Raw genomic sequence first — 14,801 nt, forward strand, 5'->3', positions numbered from 1 at the left:
TTGTTAATGTGCAATAATTCCTGGTCCATACAGTTTCTGTTTCACAGATTGCTGTGTGCCGTGACCTTTGACCTGCTAAAGAGAGTCAGCTGCAGATTATTCATTGTTGTGTCTGATACTTAGAGCTGTGAGGAAGAACATGACACAGTTAATCAGGGTCCCCTCTCTCTCAATTAGGAAAGGTTGGCAGGCCACTCAGCACCCTGTGGAGGGCTGTTGGCCATACACTGAGTATCACTGTTTGAAATGTGAACTTTTGATCTGCTACCGTCAATGCAATAAACATTTCTTAATAAAGGAGATATCCTCTGGAAACCATCTGTGATAATATGTCAAACACTGTATTATATGTCATATGTGAATGTACTGACTGTTAATTAATGATGAGAACATAATCAGTAAATATAAAGGCTTTGTGGGATTATAATATGACCTTATGCCATGTTATACCCCTAATTAAAGATTGTGAATTATTATGTAGTTTTAGTTTGCATTATTCTCCTGAATTAGAAGAAGGTGATAACTATTACATTTGTTAAACTGATTTGCATTACATTAGACTGCTGATTTATTGCGAATGAATGATATTGTTTTATGATGCATTATACGGCTGAGTTATAAGAAATACTGTTTTCAGAGAGTCATGATCTTATTTGTCTGATTAGAAGAGAGCAGAGCATACTGGAGAGGTTTTCTGCCCCATCTCAGCAGGAGCAGATAAACAGGGAGCCAAGGTCATAGCTTAGGCGCCGTGTGAGAGAAAGAATGTGAATGTTTAGGCTTTTATGACTAGGTGGGGGCCACTAGAGGCTATAAGAGTTTGAGCAATGCTCCACCATTTTGAGATCTGATGCTGTCTGCGTACAGTGTCCATCTCCCACGCGCAGTGTACATTAAAACCATCGTTTGACTCAACTCTGCCGGACCAGTGTTGTTATTTTGGTTTTCCTCTTGTATCCATCTCCAATACTTTTGAACTCGTAACAGCTTCTAAAACAATCCTCGTTTAACAAGGACTACAGTCTAGAGGAGAGCTTCACTAACAGGTGTGACTGATAACATATGACCTGCAAGGTGTCATTGTCCTGTGTCCTTTTGACCCAGTGTTTGTCAGTTTCTGGTGTTTGAGTGTCTTGGTGATGTTTTGTGTTATAGTTCATGTTCAGATTTAGGAGAAGTCTAAGTTGGTCTGTTCTGAGTTTCTTATATTCCCTGCTAAGTTCCTTGATTATTTACTATTTTCCCCTTGTGTCTTTGACCTCTGTGTGTCTGTGTTTATATATGTTGTGTTACTTCTACTGTCTTGTTTCCCTCCTTGTGTTTCATTCTGTTCCCCCCTGCCTGTCATGTTTATCCATGTTCCAGTCTGTCATGTCTCTCTCGCCTCCTCTCCCTCGTGCTCCTTCGTGTTCCCTCGCTCCCTCTCGTTAGCCTTACCTCCACTTCTGTGTCATGTTCCTTTGTTTCCTGTTTTATTGTGAAGGTCTCTTGTTTCCATGTTTGGTGTGTTTACTTTAGCTTCCCGTGTGGTGTCATGTTAATTTGTGTCAGCTGAGTCCCCCTTGTGTTCTCACCTCCTTAGTCATCCTTCTGTGTATTTATGTCAGCATCTCCCTTAGTCCTGTGCCGCCATTTCCCTCATTCCCTGCCAGCCTGCCTAGTTTGTTTTGTATCCTCATTTTGATTCATTTTATTCTTGTGTCCGGCAATAAAGCTGTTTTGAGTTTACTTTTTGCCTCCTAGAGTCTGCATTTTGGATCCTCCATTCCTGCCTGCCGCACCCAGAGTTTATGACACAAGGCTACTCATGTTTACTTGTATCAGGACAACCAGGGAAGACATGCACATCAAGTCTGTCAGGCTGCATTATCTACCGAGTGAGACTCAGAGGATCAGGGATCAGAAGTTCTACAAAGAGCTGAACAAGGTTATCTGTATAGGGGTCTGTGGACCTACCAATCCAGAGTGTCAGCATAACTGTCACATTATATTCATCTCAGCACAACTAAAACATGGTGACTGACCTCAGAGTTTCAAATCGACATCGTGAATTCTCCAGAAGAACACACAGCTGCTTCACTCCTGAATCCTGCAGGTTGTTGTAGTCTCCACTCAGGTCCAGTACTCTGGGATACGAGGGGTTGGACTTCAACGCTGCTGCCAAATAATCACAGCTGATCTCTGACAAACTGCAGTCCTCCAATCTGTATAAAGAATGAAAGATGTAAGTTTATTAGAGAAAGTGTGTGCTTGAAATCATTCAGTGTTTCATAATCTGTTCAGAGCTGAAGAAAGTTCAGAATGTAGAAGTTTAGAAAATGGAAATTCAAAGAGCTGAATCCAACAGGAAGCAGCTCGAGGATGGCTTGGAAAGAAATGAAGTCCATTGTGGGGATGTAGAACAAGGACAAAATATGAATGTGATGCTGAATCAGCAGAAGACTTGGACTCATTTTATTCATAATGAAGACAAACCCTTTGAAGCGCTTCAGATTATCTCTGTCCACTTATTTCCACTCATTCATTCATGTAAGCTATCTAATGCAGCTTTTATCTTCACAGTCTGCTTTATGAAACTTACTCTAACCCTGAATGTCACAATGTTCCTCCTTCTCTTTTCCCGTCAATCATGGTGGCAGTGGAGGAGATTTGGATGTTGGACTGTGTTTTGGAGGATGTGTGTATGTATGCTGTCTATAAAGCAAATGGCCATTTTGGTTTGGATTTCAGTATCAGGCAGACTTTTAAGTGGAATGAAGAGATTTAGAGTTTCACAGTGAATTATCCAGTGGAGGATTTTTCTACTTTTTTGAAGGTTTGAAATGTGAACATTTTTTTCTGCTACAGTCAATGGACTAAACCAGATATGAAGAAAACAAACTGTATCATTAAGATCCTCAGTGTGAATCAGTATAATATCAGCCTGCAGTTTAGTGTCAGCACAATTTTCACATCATATTAATATCAGCACAACTAAAACATGGTGACTGACCTCAGAGTTTCAAGTCCACATCCTAGACTCTCCAGAAAACCACACAGCTGCTTTTCTCCTAAATGCTGCAGGTTGTTCTCACTCAGGTCCAACTCTCTCAGACAGGTGGAGTTGGACTTCAGCGCTGCTGCCAGATAATCACAGCTGATCTCTGACAAACCACAGATCCTCAATCTGTATAAAGAATGAAAGATGTAGGTTTATTAGACAAAGTGTGAGTTGAAATCATTCAGTGTTTCATAATCTGGTCAGAGCTGAAGAAGGTTCAGAATGTAGAAATTTGGAAAATGGAAACTCCAAACAGCTGAAGCCAACAGGAAGCAGCTTCAAACAAACACAACAAGAGAAAAACTTTTCACATTAAAGTCGTACATTTACCATATAAACATAAAAACGATTTGAAAAAGTCTTTTTTATGGTGAAGTTGGAAAGAGATTGACATATCTGAAGTCCAACAACACCTTTTTCCAGTCACATTATTAAAGCAGAAAACTATAAGCTCATTTTTAATCCAACAAGTCATCTTCTGACCTGGACTAACAACACTGGTCTCTATGTGCAGCTGGCTATGACACCAGTGCTCAGGGACCATCTACAAAGTGCAACACTGAAAGAACATCACACAGAAATTTGCTTCCAGCACTTTCACACAAACATCTAAACTCCATCATATTATTGTTCGACATATCCCAGGGTTCCTCTGGGATCACTGGAACTTGCAGAACTGCAGCATTTTCTAATGATTAGAGTCTAAAGTCAGAATACGATCCACTTACTTCTACATCATATCTAAACATGGTTGTGCTCAAACTGCATCAGATTATTATTGATCACCAAAAATCCTCAGGCTTAGCTCCACAATGATTTCCAATTTGTTTACTCTAAATGCAACATTTACAGCAGGTCCTGAGAAACATGAGCAGCATGACAGCTAAGTGTCGGCTTCTTCTTCTCATTCTTCATCATTAATCACACTTTGTGTCCATTCTAGAGATGGACCGATCCGATATCGGTCCGATACTGACCTAAATTACTGGATCGGATATCGGCGAAAAATAAAAAATGTAATCCGATCCATTAAATATCAAAAAAGCATCTCACAAAACTTGCAACACGGCGTAACTTGGCTCATAACCGTAGCACGTTGCAGCAGTATGCGTCATGTGATAGAGCGGCTGTGTGTATTTGTAGCCTCACTACCAAACCAGCATTTCATCTCCGAGGAAGTTATCCCAGAGAGAAGTAAAGCAAGTGTGTAAGTTCATCTCTGAATGTTTGTAAAGCATTCCCACGTTAAGCTTAACAACCGATATATGGAGCGACTGCCTCTCTCTCTCCCTCTCCTGCCGCTACTTCAATCGTGAAACTGCTTAACGATCAGCTGATCGGCTTTTCTGTCGCCAGTCGGTCTCTCTTGTTTGTTTATTGCCCACTTCGCGCCAGAAAGAGGAAACCAGCGGCTGAACAACAGCAGCACGTTTAACCTTGATAAGCTGTTGTTAGAATTTATTTAATATTACTTTCTACACCAGGATCCTTTTCTACATAGCTGACGGCTGGTAACTGTGCAGGGGCGGATCTAGCAAAGTTTAGCCAGGGGGCCAATAGGGCATGAACAGGGAAAAGGGGCACAAAGACATACTTTTCTTTCTTATTCTCATTTAAAATACGTAGCTTTTAATAAATAATTATCTGAATCTTACAGCCAAAGTTTTAATCTGATGTAAAATGTATAGAAGTCTATTACTATATATAGTAACTCTTAAGTCCTAGTAAGCTATAGTACTTTTTCCTTTGGGAAGGTACCATCTGTGAATTCTGCAATTCTGTTGAAGAAAGATGTTGAATCTATTTAATTATTCTTGAAAAATAATTTGTTTCTGTGCATTTTTTTTTCACCCTGCATCAAATTAAAGTTGATTACATCGATTAAGCATCATGAGGTGGAGGGTGGGGGGTTCCCTATTTTCTTTTGCTGGGAGTTTGCAACCCTATTAGTTAGGTTGCTTAATATTTCTGCTAAGTACTCTTTAAAATACCAGAATAGGGAGGATGGAGTAGATTTAAGTTAGGTTTTAAGTTAGGTAAGGTTTATTAGATTGATCAGTGTTGCTGAACTATGAAATATTTTGGGTGCAGTGTATTTTTTACACACAGGTATAACAGAATAGCTTTAGTGTTGTTGTTTATTTAAACTTGAGTATGAACTTATACAAAATGCAGCAAGATATTAAAAAAACAGTTTTATTGATTAAAAACACACAATATCGGATTCATATCGGTATCGGCAGATATCCAAATTTATATCGGTATCGGTATCGGACATAAAAAGTGGTATCGTGCCATCTCTAGTCCATTCATGTCCTCATCACATTTACTTTTAAACACTGTTACAGTTCAGTCACGGTGTTATATCACCCAGGAGGATGTTGCATGAAATACACCTTTTAAAATTACCATATTGGCTCCTCCTTCACTATTTACCTTTATGTTAGTCCTTCAAACCCCTGGACTAGCCAGGGGACGTAACACACGAATTCACTCAAAACACATTATCATGATTCATACAGATGTGAGGAACACAAATCTGTTAGCTCTTCTTTCTTTCATGTTTAAGCATGTACACTGATCTACAGCTGACTGACACTTTGAGTCATTTCCTCATTCATAAAGTCAAAGCTCAGATTAGAGAGTTCATCTGCACATGTTTACCTTGTTACAAAAGCAGAAATGCCTGTTAAACATTAGTTTTCTAAACATGAAGCTTTAACAGCCGATCAGCCATCAATATACATAAGGATGGGGACGGCAAAGACATCAAAGATTTCCCATCAGCTCAGTCAAATATATGATCTCCGTCTTTGTAACTCTGCGACTGTGTGGACAGTGTTGCTGTCAGATTGGGAGTTTCCTGCACCGCAAATATTTACTGTGTTTTACACTGATTAGTGATCAATCAGTCTTTGATCAGAATCAATCGGACTGATCAGTGTTCGATCGCTGTGTGATTGCGTTACATCAGACCCCTTCTTTTGGAACACTTTTAAGGAGTGGTTCTATGGCGATGAGTGCTGCAGTATTGCCTGCTGTCAAGATTTCAAGTGGATTTGTTATTGTTCCCTATTGATTCTTGGGGAGACTCCCTCAGAGCCTGTTTGGCAGCTGCAGAAAGTAAGCTCTCCAACTGTCGTTAGGTTTCATTTAGTTTACGTTTTCGGCTACCCTTCATCTAACTGTGTTGTTTTTTAGATTAAGCTTGGCAAAACGTTTCCTCCTCCTCCAAAAGTTGAATCTGTTCATCTGGACATAGCGTTTTGTGGGAGAAACGTTTCGTCACTCATCCAAGTGACTTCTTCAGTCTCAGCTGACTGCAGGTTTCCCCAAACCTTATAAACAGTACATTTGCATAATGACTGAAACCAGCCCACTGAAGGAACAATGGGCTGTGAGGTCAGTTCCTTAATCATAATTATGCAAATTCCCATGACCATTGATCAACAATCACTGACCAAAACCCACTGATCAAAGAACACTGATCAATGGCCATGAGTACCATTCACAGAGAGTTGGGGAATGGCTGCAATCACAGCATTGTAAGATGGCGAAAGATGTACCCTTAGGCCCCCTCCTCGATTCAGAGATGGTCTTTCCCTTTTCACGTAAATGGCCTCCTTCACTCCGCGCTCAAACCAGCGTTCTTCCCTGTCCAGGATGTGCACATCCTCATCATTGAAAGAGTGTCCACTGGCCTGTAGGTCTAAATAGACTGCAGAGTCAACTTTTGGAGATTTACTTTCCTGGATGATTGAGAATGCATCAAGACGTTTCCTCCTCCTCCACATCCCTGCTCATCAGTTTCTGTCATATCCAGTTTTTAGATTCACTTCCGCTTTGTAAATAAATCACGGTTCAAGCTGCAAACTCCATGTGTTCTGCTTCCTGAATCCACTCCCCAGTAAGTCATAACAAAATCAGGTTACAGCAGAATCATTAGATTTCAAATCAAATGTAAAGTTAGGATTCATCTGATCAAAGTTCAAGCTGCTCAATGATGAGCATGGACATAATAATAAATGATGGATTTTGTATAAACTTTATTGAGTCTGTGATGATGACAGAGTGACTCACAATGATTCAAACTCTTCTTCTCTCCTATTTTTATATCACGGTCAGTGCTGACACGTCTTCATATTCCTGCTCCTCTGGATTCACACAGAGCCTCTGCTACCTAAATTTCCACTTGTGGGACAATTAAAGCATTATTCTATTCTCTTTATTTAGCTGTTGCCATGGTGAATCGTAGCGTCAGTCTCCATAATTCAGACTGAGCATGCACAGAGCTGATTGACCTGACATTGATCAGCTGATCTGGAAAAGGAAGCTGCTTCCTGGAATATACCTTATTATCTAATATGAGCTGAGTAATATTATTAATACTTTAATACAAAAGCTGTCCACATGTTTCTGTGAGTCCAAATATTTCTTACAGTTACTGCTGTAATCACTGCCTTGACACTGTTACAGTCCAAGCTGGAAATCATTCTCAAGTAAACTTCATATTCACCAACACTCATCGTGATGTCATCAGTAGATGTCTCAGCCTCAAGCTCACATGGAAGCATCTGACTACCTGACCATTACCCAAAATGCCGTGCAACAATGTTTACAGTCTGTTAATGTGCAACAATTCCTGTTCACAGATTGCTATGTGCCTTGACCTTTGACCTGCTAAAGAGAGTCAGCTTTGGATTATTCATTTTTGTGTCGATATTTAAAACTGTGAGGAAGAACAGTACACAGTTAATCAGGGTCCCCCCTCTCTCTGAATTATGAAAGGTTGGCAGGCGGCTCGGCACCCTGTGGAGGTCCGTGTGTGGGCGTCAGGCCATGGGTTGGGTATTGCTCTTTGAAATGTGAACATTGTTCTACTACAGTCAGTGGACTAAACCAGGGAAGAATAAAACTGACTTTAGCATGAAGATCCTCACTGTGGATCTTTCATGGTCTGTGGTGGGTGGCTGGAATTTCCATGAGGCTCCTGAACCTACCTGGGATCCGCCCCTTGGCAGGGCCACCTCCTACAGTTCCTGCACACCTGGAGCCAATTGCACGCTATCAAGCCAGAGCGATTTAAGCCACACGCTGATATTCATTCACCGCCAGTTCATCATCAACCCATTTGCTGGATTCATCTTGGCTCATGCGCTACCTGTCTTGTCCTTGCTACGTTTCTAGCACTTAAGCCTAACAAAATATGGTTAAACCATCTGCTGTCTCTACTCTGGGTTTCTGCGCCTGAGTTCAGTTCAGTATGGACCACTCCGTCCCGTGACAGAATCAGTATAATATCAGCATTATGTCTGCAGTTTAGTGTCAGGACAACTGTAACATCATATTCATCTCAGCACAACTAAAACATGGTGACTGACCTCAGAGTTTCAAGTCCACATCCTGGACTCTCCAGAAAACCACACAGCTGCTTCATTCCTGAATCCTGCAGGTTGTTCTGGGTCAGGTCCAACTCTCTCAGATGGGAGGGTTGGACTTCAGTGCTGCTGCCAGATAATCACAGCTGATCTCTGAAAACCACAGCTCCTCAATCTGTATAAAGAATAAAAGATGTAAGTTTATTAGACAAAGTTTGTGCTTGAAATCAATCAGTGTTTCATCATCTGTTCAGAGCTGAAGAAGGTTCAGAATGTAGAAGTTTAGAAAATGGAAACTCCAAACAGCTGAAGCCAACAGGACGCAACATTAAAAAAACACAACAAGAGAAAAATTCTGATTTTTTCAAATTAAAGTTGTACATTTACCATTACAAACAGTTAATGATGTCAGCTGTTCTTTACAGCTGTGGTCTGTAGACTCCACATGCACACAATATGCAGCTGGGATAGCAAAATCATACACAAAACAGCACACATATAGTGAGGGAGCACCCACTGAGAGTACTGACCACACAATGTAGTGCCCTACCTGAACTCACAGGCATTCACTATGACACCCCTGATATAGCAGAGGCTGAGCAAAGTACTAGACCCCATTTTGACATTTACAGATGAAGGAATCAATATGGCAGATTTAATGGGGTCAGGGGAACCGCACGACTGCGCCAGGAGAGCGGAAGCAGAAGAAAAGATCAGAGCAGACCTGAAGGCGAGCCCATCCCGGGAGCTGAGGATTGGTTCACAGATGGATGCTGGCATCGAGACGAAGGACTGAAAGCAGTCTATGCTGTAGTTTGCCGAAAAGGGACTGAGTTTGAGGTCAAAGTGGCCAGCAGGATTGAAGGGCAGGAGTTGGCCTAGCACTCTCGAGGGTCGGATGTGGTGGCAAAAGGGAACCAGAAAGCAGATGAGGCCGCAAAGGAAGCAGCAGGATATGAAGCGAGAAGGCAAATGATGCAGGTAAGTGTAGAAGAGGAATCAGGAGTCAACATGATGGAGGAGGCCAGAAAAGTGCAGGAGGCATCCCCAGAGGAAAAGGGGTTGTGGCAAGACCGAGGAGCCTAGAAAGAAGGGGGTTTGTGGAGAGGACCTGACGGGCGACCTGTGCTGACCGCAAAACTGGCAAAACAAAAGATAACCGAACCACACGGGCTCGGTCATGTGGGAGTGGCTCAGATGGAGAGAAATTTGTGTCACTGGTGGCACCCGTTTTTGAGAGACATGATAAAGGAGAAGGCCAGGATGTGCCTGATCTGCGGAATACATAATCCAAAGCCAGTGATAAAACCGGAAGTGGGTAAATTTCCCATCCCAGACAGACCGGGAGAAGAAATTATCATAGATTTCATTTACATGATCCATGTGGGCCCTGGAGCTGTCAGGTATTTGTTGGTGTGTGTAGATGCTCTGACCCGCTTGCCAGAGGCATGGGCAATCAAAAGAGAGGATGCCAAAAGAGTGATTAAGTGTCTGATCAATCACTACATCCCCCGACACAGGTTTCCCAAACGAATTCGGTCAGATAAGGGGACCCACTTTAAAAACAAAGACCTGGCAGAGGTTGAAAAGATGTTGGGGTGCAGCATAGGTTTGGACCGTGTATCATCGCAGTCCCAAGGAAAAGTAGAAAGAATGAACGAAAACCTGAAAAACAAATTGGCGAAAAATCTGTGCACAGATAAATTGGGTGGCAGTCCTGCCAATCGCTTTAATGTTCATAAGATGTTCTGTTAACCAATCCACAGGTTTCACACCATACGAGCTGCGGGAAGACAGTGTCAGGCGCCCTGGACAGCGGTTCCTGGGGAAGGAACCAGAAGGAGTGATAGAACTCATGCAGAATACTGGAACGAACCAAAAGCTCTTGTCTCAAGTTTCACACAACAGGTTGCAGCGGGATTACAGGTCGCTCAGCAGACGCCGCGCGTGTGGCTGAAGGTCATCAAGCGGAAGTGGAAGGAGCCTCTCTGCAGCTTCTCTCCTCCTGCTACCCCCAAAACCCATCTCCATTGAGACTGTCTCAGCTCCTAAACAGACAAACAACAAACTACAAACCAGCAATAAACAACTTAAACATAAAAAATCACAAAGAAAGAACAATACAGTATCCTCATCTGAACCAAAGAATAAAACAGTGAAATGTGGATTATTAGATATTAGGTCACTCTCCTCCAAGTCTCTGTTAGTACATGACTTACTAACTGATCAACAAATCAACTTACTTTGCCTTACAGGAACCTGGTTGCAGCCAGATGATTATCCTTGTTTAAATGAATCAACACCCCAGATTCATTCTAACTACCAAAAATCTCGAAGCACAGGCCGAGGGGGCGGTGTGGCAGCAATTTTTCACACCAGCCTATTAATTAACGAAAGACCAAGACAGACTTTTAATTCATTTGAAAGCCTGATGCTTAACCTTGTCCACCCCAGCTGTAAAACTCAGAAACCAGTCTTACTTGTTATCATCTATCGTCCACCCGGGCCTTACACAGAGTTTCTCTCTGATTTCTCAGACTTTGAGACTTCAAGACTTTAAGAAGTTTAAGAATATAATCCACCCACTGTTATCATCTTCAATGCCCTGTACCAACATAGAGCAGAGCAGCTGTCTGAACGCTACCCCAACAGGTGTCAATTCTCTTGTTAATAATTTTACCTCCTCACTACGTACGATTCTGGATACTGTAGCTCCTGTGAAAACTAAGGCCTCAAATCAGAAGTACCTGACTCCGTGGTATAATTCTCAAACACGTAGCCTAAAGCAGATAACTCGTAAGCTGGAGAGGAAATGGCGTGTCACAAATTTAGAAGATCATCATCTAGCCTGGAGAAATAGTTTGCAGCTTTATAAGAAAGACCTCCGTAAAGCCAGAACATCTTACTATTCATCACTGATTGAAGAAAATAAGAACAACCCCAGGTTTCTCTTCAGCACTGTAGCCAGGCTGACAAAAAGTCAGAGCTCTATTGAGCCAACCATCCCTTTAACGTTAACTAGTAATGACTTTATGAACTTCTTCACAAATAAAATTTTTATCATTAGAAAAAAATGACCAATAATCATCCCACAGATGTAATATTATCTACAGCTACTCTTAGTACCATTGATGTTAAGTTAGACTCTTTTTCTCCAATTGATCTGTCTGAGGTAACTTCAATAATTACTTCCTCCAAACCATCAATGTGTCTTTTAGACCCCATTCCTGCAAAACTGCTCAAAGAAGTCCTGCCATTAATTCATTCTCCAATATTAAATATGATCAACCTATCTCAAATAATCGGCTATGTACCACAGGCCTTCAAGGTGGCTGTAGTTAAGCGGGCACGCTCCGTTTTGCGTAACTATTTTTAAATCCCTGTAGAACCGGAACCACGTAAGCTAGCGCAATAATTTTTTTTGCATATGAAACCGGAGGAGTTGTACTTACATCTTATGCCATCAGCTTGTCCTTAGTCATGGTTTCCTTCCACACATAGCTTTGCAAAAGCTGCATAAAAAGCGCTTGCAGGAACAAAAACATAATATTCCAGAAATTGTTTGCCGATCCGATCAGCTGTTCATAACGCTTCCCACATTGAAATAGACGTCAGCGCGAACGATCGCATGTCGACCATTACCTGCCCGAAACCGGAAGTGATGTCATTTTCACGGAAAATTTGTTTTTTTACTTGTAGGCCTTAAAAGCCTATACTGGTGTTTTTATAAGTGATGCTTGACTTTATGCTTTTCTGAGTAGTTTCTGTGATGCTTAGAACTCAAATTGCACTGCTTAAAATAGTTTATTTTGATGCGCATGCTGGTTTTTTTGCAAATTTGCATCATAACATTGTTTTTCCTTTTTTCTGCAGTATATAAAAGTTGGTGTATCTCAAAAATAAAACTATGAAGACACTCAAAATAAATTTCCTGTTATTGTAAACTATTTTTTGCAACTTTTTTGTATTTAAAGGTTTGAGGAATAAACCTCTTAAATTTCTCCAAGTAGAAATATATGCAAAAAAAAAAAAAAAAAACGATTTTCAATTTTTTTGTAGTTTATTGCACTTTTTTGCAATTTATGTAGTTAGTATGGACTTAATGCATACATATTATTAAAATGTGGGCTATAACAGTTGTACTGATGTATAGCAACTTGAAATGCTCCCAAAAATGGCACTACACCATGTAAAAATATAAAGTAAGCTCTGGTAGCCTTGGTTCTATGGTAGGTCTTAAAGGGTTAAAGGCCGGTCTGTGAAAATATTGTCGGGCATAAACCGGTCCGTGGTGCAAAAAAGGATGGGGGCCGCTGTTTTAGAGAAATTAGAACATGCTGTAGGTATTACAGGTACTGTGCTGTTTGTATCATATCTATCCAATAGATTCCAATTTGTACATGTAAATGGAGAGTCCTCTCCACACACTAAGGTCAGTTATGGTGTTCCACAGGGTTCGTGCCAGGACCAATTCTGTTTACATTATACATGCATCCATACTAGGCAGTATCATTAGAAGACATAGCATACATTTTCACTGCTATGCAGATGACACCCACCTCTATCTATCCATGAAGCCAGATAACACACACCAATTAGTTAAACTGCAGGAATGTCTTAAAGACATAAAGACCTGGATGGCCGCTAACTTTTTCTTCTTCTTAATTCTGATGAAACTGAGGTTATTGTACTCGGCCCTGAAAATCTCAGAAATATGGTATCTAACCAGATTCTTACTCTGGATGGCATTACCTTGGCATCCAGTAATGCTGTGAGGAACCTTGAGTCATTTTTGACCAGGACATGTCCTTCAACGCACATATTAAACAAATATGTAAGACTGCTTTCTTCCATTTGCGCAACATCTCTTAAGTTAGAAATATCCTGTCACAGAATGACGCTGAAAAACTAGTTCATGCATTTATTACTTCCAGGCTGGACTACTGTAATTCTTTATTATCAGGATGTCCTAAAACTCGCTGAAAAGTCTTCAGTTAATCCAAAATGCTGCAGCAAGAGTACTGACAGGGACTAGAAAGAGAGAGCATATTTCTCCTGTTTTGGCTTCCTTCATTGGCTTCCTGTTAAATCCAGAATAGAATTCAAAATCCTGCTCCTCACATACAAGGTCTTAAATAATCAGGCCCCATCTTATTTTAATGACCTTGTAGTACCATATAACCCAGTAGAGTACTCCGCTCTCGCACTGCAGGTCTACTTGGTCTTCCTAGGGTATTTAAAATTAGATGGTAGGGAAAGCCTTCAGTTTTCAGGCCCCTCTTCTGTGGAACCATCTTCCAGTTTGGATTCGGGAGACAGACACTATCTCTACTTTCAAGATTAGGCTTAAAACTTTCCTCTTTGCTAAAGCATATAGTTAGGGCTGGACCAGGTGACCATGAATCCTCCCTTAGTTATGCTGCAATAGACGTGGGCTGCCGGGATTCCCATGATGCATTGAGTTTTTTTCCAGTCACCTTTCTCACTCTCTGTCTCTCTTCCACAGCATGTCTTTATCCTGTTTTCCTTCTCTCACCCCAACCAGTCACAGCAGATGGCCCCGCCCCTCCCTGAGCCTGGTTCTGCCGGAGGTTTCTTCCTGTTAAAAGGGAGTTTTTCCTTCCCACTGTCGTCAAAGTGCTTGCTCATAGGGGGTCATATGATTGTTGGGTTTTTCCTCTGTATCTACTGTACAATTTAAATCACCTTGAGGTTACTTTTGTTGTGATTTAGCGCTATATTTATAAAATTAAATTGAACTGAATTGAATTGAATTGAAGAGAAGAGAAGAGAAGAGAAGAGAAGAGAAGAGAAGTGGAGCAAGATACAGCTTCAGAGGGATTTTAGCCCGACCCAAAACCAGCTAACCCTGTCCATTGGGGGCTTGCGGTGCGATTCGCCCATATATTTTGTTCTATGTGTCGAAGTCTCAGGGACAGATCCCAAGGGGTTAATAAAAGTCATTTCCGTTAATCAAAACTGACACAGCAGTCATTAAAAGACAACGGGACATCATTGATAAAAGACAATCGCCAATTGGACGGAAAAGTAGTTGTAGTTGACTACACCTGGCTGAAACCGCAAGACCTAATTGAACGTGCCACTGGATTCAGTGACAGTAACCGGTAACTGCACAATACTTTTATGCTTATTCCCACCAATTGATAAGCGCACACAAGTAGGACCATTTCTACCCAAACCAAAAAATTCCACATGCTTTAAATTTTCGACAAACACAGTTAAGTACACTCTGGGGCAAATAGACTAAAGTTGGTGTAAGGTCACATTCACGGGGAGAACCACAAACAATGTAAGCGACTCAACTACTAGAATTGGCACATGGGCCCCGAAGGGGTTTGTATTACTATAGCGAACATCGCACA

At 41.3% G+C, this 14,801-nt stretch overlaps 1 long non-coding RNA gene across 1 annotated transcript; it reads right to left on the bottom strand.

Annotated features, from left to right (window-relative positions):
* Positions 1–925: 925 nt before the first annotated feature.
* On the bottom strand, positions 926–8,482 carry LOC120439403. Its single transcript, XR_005612629.1, has 3 exons — positions 8,422–8,482; positions 2,993–3,166; positions 926–2,204 (listed from the first exon to the last, which is right to left on the bottom strand). It is a non-coding gene; the product is annotated as an uncharacterized LOC120439403 (long non-coding RNA).
* Positions 8,483–14,801: the final 6,319 nt, after the last annotated feature.

This window comes from Oreochromis aureus, linkage group 3, assembly GCF_013358895.1.
Source record: "Oreochromis aureus strain Israel breed Guangdong linkage group 3, ZZ_aureus, whole genome shotgun sequence".
NCBI classification, from domain to species: Eukaryota; Metazoa; Chordata; class Actinopteri; order Cichliformes; family Cichlidae; genus Oreochromis; species Oreochromis aureus.